This window comes from Labrus mixtus, chromosome 13 (assembly GCF_963584025.1).
Source record: "Labrus mixtus chromosome 13, fLabMix1.1, whole genome shotgun sequence".
NCBI classification, from domain to species: Eukaryota; Metazoa; Chordata; class Actinopteri; order Labriformes; family Labridae; genus Labrus; species Labrus mixtus.
Window position 1 is genome coordinate 15,693,096 of NC_083624.1, and position 13,105 is coordinate 15,706,200.

Sequence of the window (13,105 nt, forward strand, 5' to 3'; positions counted from 1 at the left end):
GAGCTGCCCAGCATGGTTTCCCATTGTCATCTATCTTTAGAATAGCCCACTTTACACAGCGCTGCTCTCTCCTACAGTCTGCAATAAAAGATAATGAAAACTGATGATTCCCCATCACAATGGCTTAGACAAACCGTCAAGCACGTTCCCGTCAAATACAGAATCAAAGCTGAAGTCAGCCATCCACACGTACAGTACCAGGTGCTGGGGTCCGCACTTTGAAAAGGTCACTTTTCCCAGAATAGATTTGTATTGAAGTCTGACTAAACGGCACTTTAACCTCAAGAAGAGTGAAGAATGTGAGGCTGTTATAAATGCAGCTTACCCTCTCTGTGGCACGGCTGATTCACTCTGGTGAAGTCTACTTCTCACTTTTCTGACTAGTTTAGAGCAGGGACTACGTTAAAGAACTCAACTTTGGATTGTTGAGGAGAAAATGTTTAAAACATATAGTTGTTTTTTTTGTGATCTGTGCTTTCATGGACTTTACCCCACCTTAAGATATTTCAGCAACGTCCACACACTATATTTTCTTGAGAAAACTACAGTATATTTCAAAACCAAAACAATCTCTGTCCAGTTGAGATTTTACAGAATGAACGCTCATACACTCACAACACATATTAACTGACCGTTACCTTACACTGGTGATGTGCATGCCGGGGGTTCAGGAATTGGTTATTTCAAGCAAGCCACACTCCATGAATGCCTATAACTCAGCCAAATTCAGGATTGGCTTTCATCAGGGCTTCCTTCAAGCACATGTAGACACAGGCAGAACTTCTAATTGCAAAATTTAACTGCGCAGCGGCAGCTAGAAATAAACATTAAGGTAAGCAGAGACTGTTATTAATTATTCATGTTCAGTTTATAGCTGCAAATCTTTGGTGGTGTCTTTCTGTCTTCCAACACGTGGCATATTATAGGTGGGAAGGGTCAGGGAAGAAGGCATTGTGACAGATAATACCAAGTTATCAAATCGCCTGTAGGTATGTGCATCATCGTTTCCAAAAGTGTCTGGGCCTGATTCCTTAAGAACGGATTGTAGCTGCTAATAGCTCAAAAAACTGTGCATCATTTGCTCCTGCTGTCTGCTCTGTTTCAAGGTCTAATTCACAAACCTGGGTGCTGATAATATTGTGGTGCAAGCAGACAGATTTTGATCCTCTCTGCTTGCGGCTCTTAGTTCCTGTATTTGTTAATTCAACACTTTTTTTTCAGTGTTTTATGAATTAGAGAGTGTCTTTTTGATTCGTTTGCACAGGTTTTGCAGGCACTATATCCATGTTATCCTTTTGTGAATCAGGTCCTCTGTTTTTTACAAAAGGAAACTGTGTCATCAGTCTTTTCTTAAGCTTCTGTTTCAGAGTCTTTAAAGGGCCCTCTTGATGTGGATGCTAGGTGTACAGTATGTATAGAAAAGGTTAGGCGTCTTACACAAAACAAGTGGGCATAGTGTGATGCTTCTTTGAGTAATTGAATTTAGCTCCTGAAGTTTTGTAACCCATATTTTGGGAATAGATCAAACAATGCACTTTTTATGTTGTAAAAATATTAGGATTATTCAGAAATCACTTTTTCAAGGAACTTGACTCTTGGACTCTCCAAACCATATGATCCTTTTCAATCCAATTCAATTCAGTCTGTATAACTTCAATTAAAAACCAGTATTAAACAAGGTCGACACTGTTGCTTTAAGAGCACTACAGAGTTCAGATGAGAGGATTTTCCTGGCTGATAGCTGCACAGTCAGGGAGCACAGAACCCCTGTGGTGTCCGACTGGAAACTGGGCTGCCGGAGTCATTAGGGCGAAATGGAAAGCTTTTGACTTAAAGACAAAGTCTTAACAGCAGCCTACACTTTCGTTATTTTAATCCATTTAGTAGAAAATAATGATCGAAGATCAGTCTGTTTACTTCAGTACTTGTACACATGCTGGGTGCCGTTCTGGACTCTCTTACGCTTCAGTACTGCTGAAGTCCCTCAGAATGAGCCACAGCAGTTAGCCAGGCACTGAAGTACTTGATGTTTGACTTTATGTATGTTAGTTACATGTGTTTTAGCATGCATGGATTCAGGATACATCTGTTTGTTTGTAAGCCAGATATGACTTTGTGTTACTTAAATTCTCAAAGGTAAACCCTTGTGTAAAGGCCCTGACACACCAAGCAGACGGCAAAGAAGTAGTGGCGACGAAGGCCAACAATGGCGCCGCCTCACGCCGCCTTTGTCTTGGCCAGAAAGTTGCACTAGAACACACCACAAAGACTACAGCCGACGGCCAACCACCACGTACGTTCTGCTCATGCATGAGAGGAAATAACTCTCCATGCCAACAGGCGGCTGTAGTCCGTTGGTATGATTGGATAAGACAGCAAAAAAAGAGCACATTCAACAGTAAATACAGTTTCAGGTGCACCACCGCAACAAGGCTAAAAAAAAAGACAGAAAAGTCAGCACACTAAATGTCCTTCAAGTGCGTCCATTGTTGTTTCGTACACTGCTCTTACCCAGATAAAGGAAGCTCGAAGGACATTTAGTTCTGACTCTTTTTTTATGATAGAATAAGACCATCTTCACACCGCTGTTGATCACCACTCGTACTGTAGGTACTTCTAATCGAGAATAATGTCTGATTAAAAGTGGAAATTGTCGCTGGCGTTGTCAGCCCTTGGTCTTTTAGTGGAAAAAGAAAAGAAGAGTCGGAGGCGACAAATAAGTAGAAACCGCAATAATGGGTGAAAGCATGGAGCGGCATGCTCAAGGGGCTTTCCTGAACCTGTGTCGAGAGCTGGAGAGAAATGAAACCTTGGAACAGCCAATCAGAGAGATTCCTCTCACCAACTTTGAAAACCGAAAAAAGGTTGGCTGACGGGTAGCGACTGAGCTGGACACACCGTAAACAAATTACAAATTAACTAAATTACTCCTCTTTATGTCAAATTAAGCTTAAAGCTACGACATCCAGATGATATGGTTGGGTGATCATCAACATTTACATTTTTTTGGTGGGCACCCTGAATGTCTGTGCTTGGTGTAAAAATCATGTCAGCCTATCATCCTGTCTTCTTGTATCACAAACCCAGTCATACACAGACTATAAGCTTATGGACTGCTGAGAAAATAAAACTTAGCTCAGGGATGTCATATCCACTAAAAAAAAATAAAAAAAAAACAGCTGGCAAACTTGAGTGACTCTGCTCTGTTTAGTAAAACAGCTTGACCTATATATCACTGATCATGTTTTCAGTTACAGCTTTATAGTTACCTTAGTTTAAGCTTGATGGCATCATGGTTTTCATGATGCGTTTAATGGCAGCACGGTGTGTTTAAGACAAAGTTCCCTTCAGGACAATAAGGTTTATTATCTCTCTCCCCTAATTTCTCTCTGTCTCTCTCTCTATCTCGCCAACTGGTATGTTATGAAAGATCTAAAATTCATTAGTACTGATTAACTGGACTCAGTGGGCTTTCATGCCGCTCCACTAGAAACATTTCTCAGCCCAGAGCAGATTATTTTTAGATCATTTTACTTTGATAGTTAAAACCCCTTTATACTTCCATTTCAATCCATTTAAAATGAATGTTTTGGAGAAAAACATAGACAATGGAAGGGTCTTTTAAAATGCAAGTGACAAAGCAAAAGTGACGCGGCTTAAAGCATCTTCATCTGGTTGTGTAAGTTGATTCAGTCGTATCATGTTCGATGTGCATAACAAAGTGTAGGCTGTATCTCATTTAAGCTCTGAGCAGCCTTCCCTTACATATTGTGTCATATACAACGCCTGATAAGATTGAGATTTCCTCAGGATCATTTCAAAGTAATGTACCATAACTTTAGAACAGTACTGCTGTAACAAAAAGGCAATGTCTGTCTGTTTGACTCGCTCAGGTTGCTGCTTGAGTAGTTTAAGTGTCAGCGCTGTGACAAAGCTTTGCTCAGCTTTGTTTGTAATGCTCAGCTGGGGGTATTTGTTGTCTGCTGAAACCCTGCAACCACAGGAGAACAAACACACGCACACACGCACACACGCACACACACACACACACACACACACACACACACACACACACACACACACACACACACACACACACACACAATCTTTGAAGCAAAAATGTTCATGCTGCAGCTGGGCTCCGCAGAAACGTGAAGTCCTTCTGATTTTTTTTTCCCAATTTGAGGCGTTGTTCTGGTAATGTTTTATCAATAATGCAATGCTGTGTTGTGTTTACCTGTCAGCCAAAGGTCTTGCTGCATGCTCACTGGGGAGAACCTGATTAATGCCTCCCTGCTCACATGGAATTACAGTTCAACCTAGCCTGACTGAAGCTGACATGGAATATCAGTTAGTGGTTAAACTGGGTCAGGTTGTACATTAAAGCTGCAGAGAGTCCTTTTTCTTCTAAAGCACACCGGAGGAGATGCAGTCAGGTTTTGCCTCATGAAAATTCTTTGTGCCGTGTGTTTTGCTGCCAACGTCTTTTGAGATGCAGTATATGACAGGAGCATAAAAAAGCATTTGCACCTCTCTCTTATTTTTCCGCTTTTTCAGTGGACCTATTCAGTCCTCTATATGTGCTTATACACAGAAGGACACTCCATTCAGCTCCAACCCAGGTGATGAAAACATTTTTATTTTTTTTTACCTCTGTGATCTCATTTCTGGACTTTTCTCAAATCTCTCGAGGAACATTTTTATCACGACCGGAGTGCAGGGATTTGGGGATGCAGGCAATTTTCAAAAGTCAATAAAAATTGATTTGATGAAAAAAATTGTGAAAAAATGTCAGTGCACATACAGTGCATTTCCTCCCAGGGCACATATGTGATAAGGGTTCATTTCACCCATAAATACATTCATTTTCCAATGAGCGCCTGGGTACACAGTGTGTGTTTACAATGTATTTACAGTGTATGTTTTTTATTCATATAGTGCCTGTTTATGTATCTCTGAATGGGGGACATGTGTGGAGGATAGTGACAGACTAATGGCAGCTATAAACATGGTCACTATATAGTTATGCATTGCTTAAAGCTGACTGAATATTTAAATGCTACCTATAGCCGTTTTCACATATGCACTCCGGATAATATCTAGATATTTACAGGAGGACTTCTCTGGAGATTCTCCCGAACTAGTCGTTCACATATGCTCCTCACAGCGGGGGACTTTCCCTGTCAGAGGGGAGGGGGGCGCGGGGGATTTCCCAACGTAAGACGTGACATAAATAAACAACGCGGAAGTAGCGGCCGAAGCAACAGAGTCCGCTACACGACGTTATAATGACAATATTTGCCTTTATATCAATGCTATGTGTAGTCCAATGGAATGACAACATCCACAAAAGAGAGGAGAACAACATACTGACGAACAGAAAACATAATGCAGCCGTTTAATTACGTGCACAGAGATCGTAGTGGTCGCGTGCAGACACTTTAGCCGGTCACTGTATAAACGTCATTCTCTTTCCATTGGCTCGAATTGAAAATCTCCGGAGTATATTCGGCCGTGTTCAGACATCAGCTCACTCAGATGTTCTGCGGATAAAATACTAGGGGTCTGGCTGGATAAACTCTGCACGAAAAATGCAGCTGTTTGCGTTCACACATAGCCTAAAGAACCTCCGGCTAGCCAAATCTCCGGAGTTTTTCAGGATATTTCCGTACGTGTGAAAAGGGTTTATGACTAGGACATGTTTAGTTATAGTAGCTGCTGGAGCATTATACTCTGCTGGGGGGGATATGTAAACATGTCAGTTGTGCAATCAAATTAGAGAAAACACCATTAGAACATTCCATATTTTCTATGCAGAAAGCTGTGCCCGGTGAGACTTGAGACAAACCAATAAGAGAGAAGGCTCAAGTCACCTGACTGGCAAAAGTTTAAGGACTTACAAACATTTCCATTTCCACTCACACCCTGTAACCAGAAGGAATTTACACAGAAATGTACCAGTATGATTTGGAACCAATTAAAATCAATTTTGCTGACAGATTATGAAGTGCATCGTACCCATAATCTCATTACTTTTTGTTTTACATTTTTAAGTAGACTTTCTGCTCACAACATTTCTGCTGTTTTCCTCTAGTGTGTTCCTACTTGAGCCAACAGATGTCACTGAGGAGCTTAACAACCATTATGTCCACGTTTCCAACTGAGGACTCTCAACGTAACTCTGCTTTCAAAAACATAAAATACATACAAATATTTCTCGATACTTCAGCTTTGCCAGTGGGGTCTGTCATGGGGGGTTAACTTTGGCATGGTTTCATAGAGTCTCATAGATAAGTGTTCCTTTGGTTTCCGTTTCAAATTCACTTGAAGGACTTCTCATTCACATTAAAGCTGATGTGGATGGAGAACATGCCTTGTTTCTTTTAGCTTTTATTAGCTTTCTGAAAACTCACTTGGTACATCCACTTGACCAGAAAGAGATTTGAATTTCTGTTGCAACTTTTCTGGAATAAGTTAAACACTCATCATCTGTGTTAAACATTTGAAAACACTCAAAACAGATTGAAATGGACCGCTTGCTTGCAGCAGAAGAAATTTGCATTTATTGATGAACCCTATTATAAGCAAAGCAGCTGTTTCCAAGTGAGGTTTTGTAATCTGAGACGACGCCTGATCACAGGTCAAATTCATTGCCCTTTCTTCAACGTCAGCCATTAAAAGCTGGAAAAATGTTGTCGTAATCAACATGAATGATGGCTCAATTCACAAGAAGAACCAACATTTGCCATCAGTGACCTATGGTCAAAAGCTTTAATTGAAAACCATTATTAAAGGTTGAAATCTCCATTTCAGTTTCCCTCCAGAGCTGCTCTTGATATTCTGAACAGTTCATTGGGGTGTTATTTAAAGCACACACTCATAATCCTCTCCCCTTGTCATTAGATGCTGTAAGAGCCCTAATGTACCATGAAGTATGAGCTATTAAGAAAAGCCTACGAGTCACAAAGTATCTGTTCATTATTTCCAGCAACACAGCTGATGCAGTTTGAAGATGCTTAGTCCCTCTGTGCAGGTCAGGACGCTGTACTTGGCAGCTTGTACCGTCTGTGCACGGATCCTGACATCTGTCCGTGGCATGCAGAGAGTCCTACCCCGCAGGAAGTACGATGGGTCAGAGCCAGGCTGGAGCTATCTGTATGCCCGCCGTCCCTTATCTTTTACTTCCAGCTTGTTGCTAACTGGATTCGTGCTACTGCCCGAATGATGGTGCTTTTGTTATCAGGAAAACTCATGCATCAAAGCCCAGAAGGCAGGAAAAAGATTCAAGATTTGTTGAAAACTTTAGTTTAGAACAGGGATTATCATATTAGGGGGGTTATGATGGAAGTTGCTACCCAACTCAACCTCAACGATTCAAAGAACACCTTCTACTCCCTGAATCTTCCATCTTCTTCATGAACCTCGAGCCACATAAAGAACTGCTTTCAGCTTATAATTGGACGGAGATGTCTTACACTGGATTTACTGCATTAGTGTTAAACCGATTACAAACCTATGTTGGATTATAATCCAATCATCTGGGTCAACAATTTTTTTCTGTAATTCCAATGTTTTCCTTTTTCATTCTAAGCATCCGCATTCGTCACTGAAGTTGAGTCTTTTGTTGTCTTTGAAACCTCGTGCTGGGTTCATTCTGTGCCTGTGAATCCCTTCGAGTCATTTTGAACATCAGAACACATAAATGCACTCGACTTTACATGGAATACTTCATCAAGGCTTGTTTCTTGGAGTTTGTTTTGGAGTTGACTCGCTTCAGAGCTCTCCAAACTTGCCAAAGAAGATTAATCCAGCAGACCTCCCTCCTTCAAAACAAGTAACCCACCCCCTGTTCTCGGGACTCTGAGCGCCTCATTGCTCTTGATTATGGTTCTGGTTGATTGTTTCTAATGACGGGGAACTCGATAAATAAATACCAGTAGAATGAACGCTGTGATGCTCCGCCATTTTTTTTCAAAGGGTTTTCAAAGAGCTCTTATTACAAGAAATAATGGATCACCAATCAGAAACCTTGGACAGGAGGTTTGATTTTCTACCCACTACAGATGGACAATTAACTCTCATGGCATGGAAATGTATCCGCTGTAGTTTGATTCAGATTGCAAATTCTAATTTTTTAGATTCCGAATCGAACCACAACATCCAAAAATCATAAAAGAAAACGTCCTTGATTACATTCTGAGTGAATTTTGCCCAGCAGCCACTCTGAGCATGGCAAACCCGCTGCTGGCATTTACTTGCTTGCACCCAAAGCCTAATGTGTTGTTCAGGACGGTATTGAATCACAGATTGCTCATTAATTTGGTCTCCTGCATTAGTCAGTGTAATATAAACTGAGAAATAAAACACATCTTTCACTGAGAGAAACGCTGCAGAAACAGTTTCCTGAAGATGGGCACAGTGTAGGAAGAATTTTCTTTTGTCAGCTTTTGTTTTTAACTGAGATGGGAATTACATTTCAAGGACGGAAGGGGTTTGATTTTTTTTGAAGGGAACTTATTCCCAAGAAATACTAAAATGAAGGTTTAATATGATTTCAGTGCAGCACAGTAACTCAACCCACTCAATTTGAATAAATCCCCATTTGATTTCCCTCTATGTTTTTCGATTTGTGCAAGATGTCTGCAATTTCTCACTGCACGAGTGATTGTGTCCTCTTTCTGTGGATGTTGGTTTTCAGATTGTTGCCGATGTATCTGAATTTCATGCTGCAGAGCAAAGCAATACACAGTGAAGTCTACACACTGCCAACTTTGTCTTACTGTTAATTCAGTCTCTAAAACCTTTTTAAAAACTTCAAATATATGAGCGCATGATGGATCTTCATCAGTGTCTATCAACTGAATCTTGCATACAGTCCACACTCAGCCTAAGACCTTCTACATTTATTCACCGTCTGCCCTTTACATCTATCTCTGAATGTCATTACCCACAATCCCTCCTGGCACTTCCATGAGAAGTATGCAATACCACAGTGGAACACATAATAGAAAACTTTGGCCCTTATCTATCCCCTTTAATCCTGAAAGGTGCTTTTCTCTGATATCGCTCTGATTAAAGCTAAAACAGAGCAATGGTTTTGGAGAATCTTCATAAATCTAACCCTAACCCATGGGAGGCTGTCATACGCTTTTTTGATTTTAGATTTGCCAGAGAAGCATTTTATTGATTTTCCAGACTGCCTTTTGGTGAGTGGTTGATCAATGTGTTTGTTTTTGTTCTCTTCAAGCTATTAATAAACCCTGACAGCTCACAAATCCACCGCTGACACAGTGCTCTAAAATCAATAGCATATAGGAACATACATGCACTTAATGTACACATTGTGGTGCTTAAATGAACACAATTTCAATTTGAATGTATTCCATTTTCACGTGTCAGCATCTGAGAAAAGATTCTCTGATTGTAATTTTTGTAATTTCTTTAAATATTTTTTCGTACAAACCTGTGAGCTTTTCCACTTTCATCTGCACCTTGTGTTTTCTGAGTCCGACCGCGTCTCTCAAAGGGTGCTGACAGGAGTGACACTGGGTGTGTATCGCTTCATAATTTCAGACTTAACTGTGCTCCACTCGTCAGGCTGGGTTGACATAGGTCAGTAAAGGGCTGTAGGAAAGAGAAGAAAAATAGCATTTCCTTTATTTTGACACTCATAACAGGGATATGATTCACAGCTTATGGGAATGGTCAAAAGTGCATCCAATTTTATTTTCCCTGAAAGAGAAATATTATTTCATATTAAAGGAACTACAAATATCAGTATTACATTGAAGTAGTAATTTAAGAATAAAACAAACTTTTTCAAAATGAATTAAAAACAACTCTGACATTTTTCCCTAAGCCCCGGTTATTTGTTTTGGTTCATATTTTATACTGATAAAAAAAAAAAAAAAGTATTTGTTTCTGATAGTTTAATCATGTAGTGTTTTGACACTTTTGTTTGAAAACTGTGAGTGTTTTGACACTACATGATTAACACTATTCTTATTGCAAATAAACTCTTGCAATACTATTTTTTTTTTGCTTTTCTTATACCTAATAACCGTCCATGATAAAGTGACATTTTGTTGGCTGTGTACCAAAAAACAAGTATTTTTCATCCTCACTTCCCTTGCACCCCAGAGCATCTCTGTATAGCTACAATACGTCATTATAATGTTTTTTCCACCCTTCATCAAACAACTGCAGCGTCTGTGACTTACAGTATACTTGCCACTTGCCTATATTGGATGTATGTATCAGTCATCTCCTTCATCTTAGTGACTTTAATAATAATCAGCCTTTAAATAAATGAATAACTGTAGAGATTGTGTTGAAGTGCTTAATGTAATAACTGCAGTGAGCAGTGCTTGTGCATCTGTAAAAAGCTTGATTGTGAAGTGCATTGTTTTCTTGTCTTTTTTTGCCCACAGAAGATGCACAACTAACGAGCAGCCAGCAGCCTTTAGATGAGTGAGGCACAACAAAGCAACCTGAACATCAATAGTCCACACTAACCGTAAGGCTCCATATCTCCTGTCTTACACTCTCCACAGCTGTCTCTGATGTTATTATCATTATGGATCATTATATTTCTCCTCCTACTTCAAACCCTCTCAGCCATCATCATCTCAGTGCACACACCTGCTTATTGTTCTGATCAGAGATTCTCACTGTGATTTATCGGAACAAAAGACAGCAAGTGGCAATGTGTGAGCGCCCACACATGCGGCTCTGACAGCCCATTCTGCTGTGTATTCCTGTCAGGGTGCCTCTGCTTTTGTGATAAAGTGTAGACAGGGATGAGGTGACTTTGTGATGTCATTCTGTTTTTTTCTTTTTTTCCAGAACATGCATTCATGCTGGCTGTGACATTTCTGCTTTGCACTTATAAGAGCGTCATTCAAAGCACTACAGCTCTGGTGAATATCACGGTGTAAAAAAGAGACTTTTATACAGTGGCTCCAAAACATACCCTTTCATAGTGATTATGTTTTTTTATTACAGCACCCCACAATGCACACACACACACACACACACAACCCCCACAATTTACATCAATCTGAAATGACAACCTGGCCCCACACTGTAAAATAGGTACAGCAAATATAAATAGTACAATTCTGAACATGGACTAGCATTTTCAAATGTTTTCATGTCATGTACTGTCAAATACCAACGATGCATAATAAGTGCAAGTATGAGCAAATAAAAAAGCTTACATGCTTTATACTGTTGTATTTATGTTGCAAAAAAAGTGAAATGTTGTCTTTTCTCTGTTCAGTATATTTCTCAAGCTGCAGCCAGGTTCCATTTTTAATCTTCATCAAGAATTTTTGGTGCCTAAGAATGTGATTGGTTTTTGGTGAGTCACCAGAACACCAAAAGTTATAATTTGGTGCATCGGGAAAACGATTACTGAAGGAATTGAAGTCTTGTCAAGTATTTAAATCACATATTTCAGAATAGTTCACCGTTCACCATTGTTGCAGTATGTCCTGACAGAGGCAAAAAAAGTTAGATTTATATTCATGTACACAATTCTGTTTATAATTACTTTGTGACAATTCACGGACTGCTATTATACCTGGCTTGAAATGGACTCGTATTAACCCTCATCAGACTGCTTTTTTGTTGTTGCAAAAGTGCCATAATTAAGCTCAGCCGTCACCTCATCTTTGTGTGTTTGTATTGATTCCACGACGGACAAATTTTGGTGACCCAGTCTGTGAATTCACATCGCATTGCTGCGTTGCAGGGGCACGACACAGCGGGAGCTCCACAAAGACACACAGTCAGACATGCACACAAACACAGCGCTGCGCTCCCCTGCTGGCCACGCTGAAACCATAACGCCCTGGTGCAGAGGGGGGATCACTTTGACGCCCCCTTAAGCCTCAGCGACAATCTGATTGAAGGCTTGAAATGGCAGGCTGAATAGGGGCTATTGAGGGACATACTATTGGCTATTACACTATGTGGATACAAAAGGTCCCATCATTGTGTTTGTGATGTTCTGTTCAAAAGAACTTCAGCACACATCTTCATCTTTCAGGGACAAATTACATCCATGCATGTCATCATGTATTGACTGTCTTTTCTATCCCCTTGGTTGCTTCAAATCTTCAATTTCTCTGCAGCCTAAAGAGGTGTTTTGTCTGAATATGTCTCCTGAGCTTTATCGGCATCATTACTGCACTGGAAAGCTTTCCCCTGCAGACGAGCTGTCCTGGAGTCGGACGATTTGCTCCTTTGTCTACTTATAGCAATGAGTAGCTCTCACTCATGTTTCATGAGCGGTCTCATTAGACTGTGTCGATGAATAGGATGTTTAATTTCATTGAACCCTGATCACAATGACAAAGCTTTCCTCCGCTTCCTTTAGGTAACCATTCTTTCTGATAGCTGTGCACCTGGTTACCTTGTAGAAATTGCACTGCATACTGTAACTCTGGTTAACTGGTTGAGCAGTTTTTAGCTGTTTTTTACGCCAGAGATTTTCGTCTTTATTGTACATTTCTTCCACAATATCGACTAATAAATCAAACCTTAATTTAAAGGTCACAGTTCAGTATTATTTTGGATTTCAATGTTTTTGTCCGACACTGAGCCTTTGAATAGATTTACATGTAGACACGTTTCAGACTACTATATCTGAATACAATCCAAAATCCAATTTGATACAATTCCCTCTGACCTTTATTTCTCAGGGACCATGCATTGTTAGGAACTTGGCTATGCAGAAGCCAATAAGAGCAAGAAGCCTGGTTCACATCCATGGCACATGCTGTGCAGTTTTGTCAGCCACAGCTTAGTCTAAAATCAAGAAAAAAGATTAAACAGTCTCCATGATGGAAGGCATAATAGCAACAAGCAGACATGAATCAGGCACATCATGTAAAGAGCATGGAGACATGACATGTTCTATATTCAGGTAATGTTTTGGTTTTAGGAGCATTTTCAGTTCATGGATATGACAAATTTCGAGTGTGTGACACTGAGACAATCACACATGGGTGGCTGTGATAGTCCTTGGGCAAGACACATAACCCCGAATTGCTCCCACTGCCTCGTCAGTGGCGTGGGTATGTGTATGAATGGGATCAGT

At 40.2% G+C, this 13,105-nt stretch overlaps 1 protein-coding gene across 4 annotated transcripts in view; it reads left to right on the top strand.

Annotated features, from left to right (window-relative positions):
* The window catches only part of LOC132987066 (PTB domain-containing engulfment adapter protein 1), an 89,699-nt gene that overhangs the window by 26,376 nt on the left and 50,218 nt on the right, over positions 1–13,105 (top strand). For 3 of the 4 annotated variants that reach the window (XM_061053866.1, XM_061053862.1, XM_061053867.1), the window contains exon 2: positions 10,431–10,516. The exons of the other annotated variant lie outside the window; for it this stretch is intronic. The gene's annotated coding sequence lies outside the window, so the exon portion shown is untranslated. The remainder of the gene's footprint in view (positions 1–10,430; positions 10,517–13,105) is intronic. 4 annotated transcript variants of the gene reach the window in all.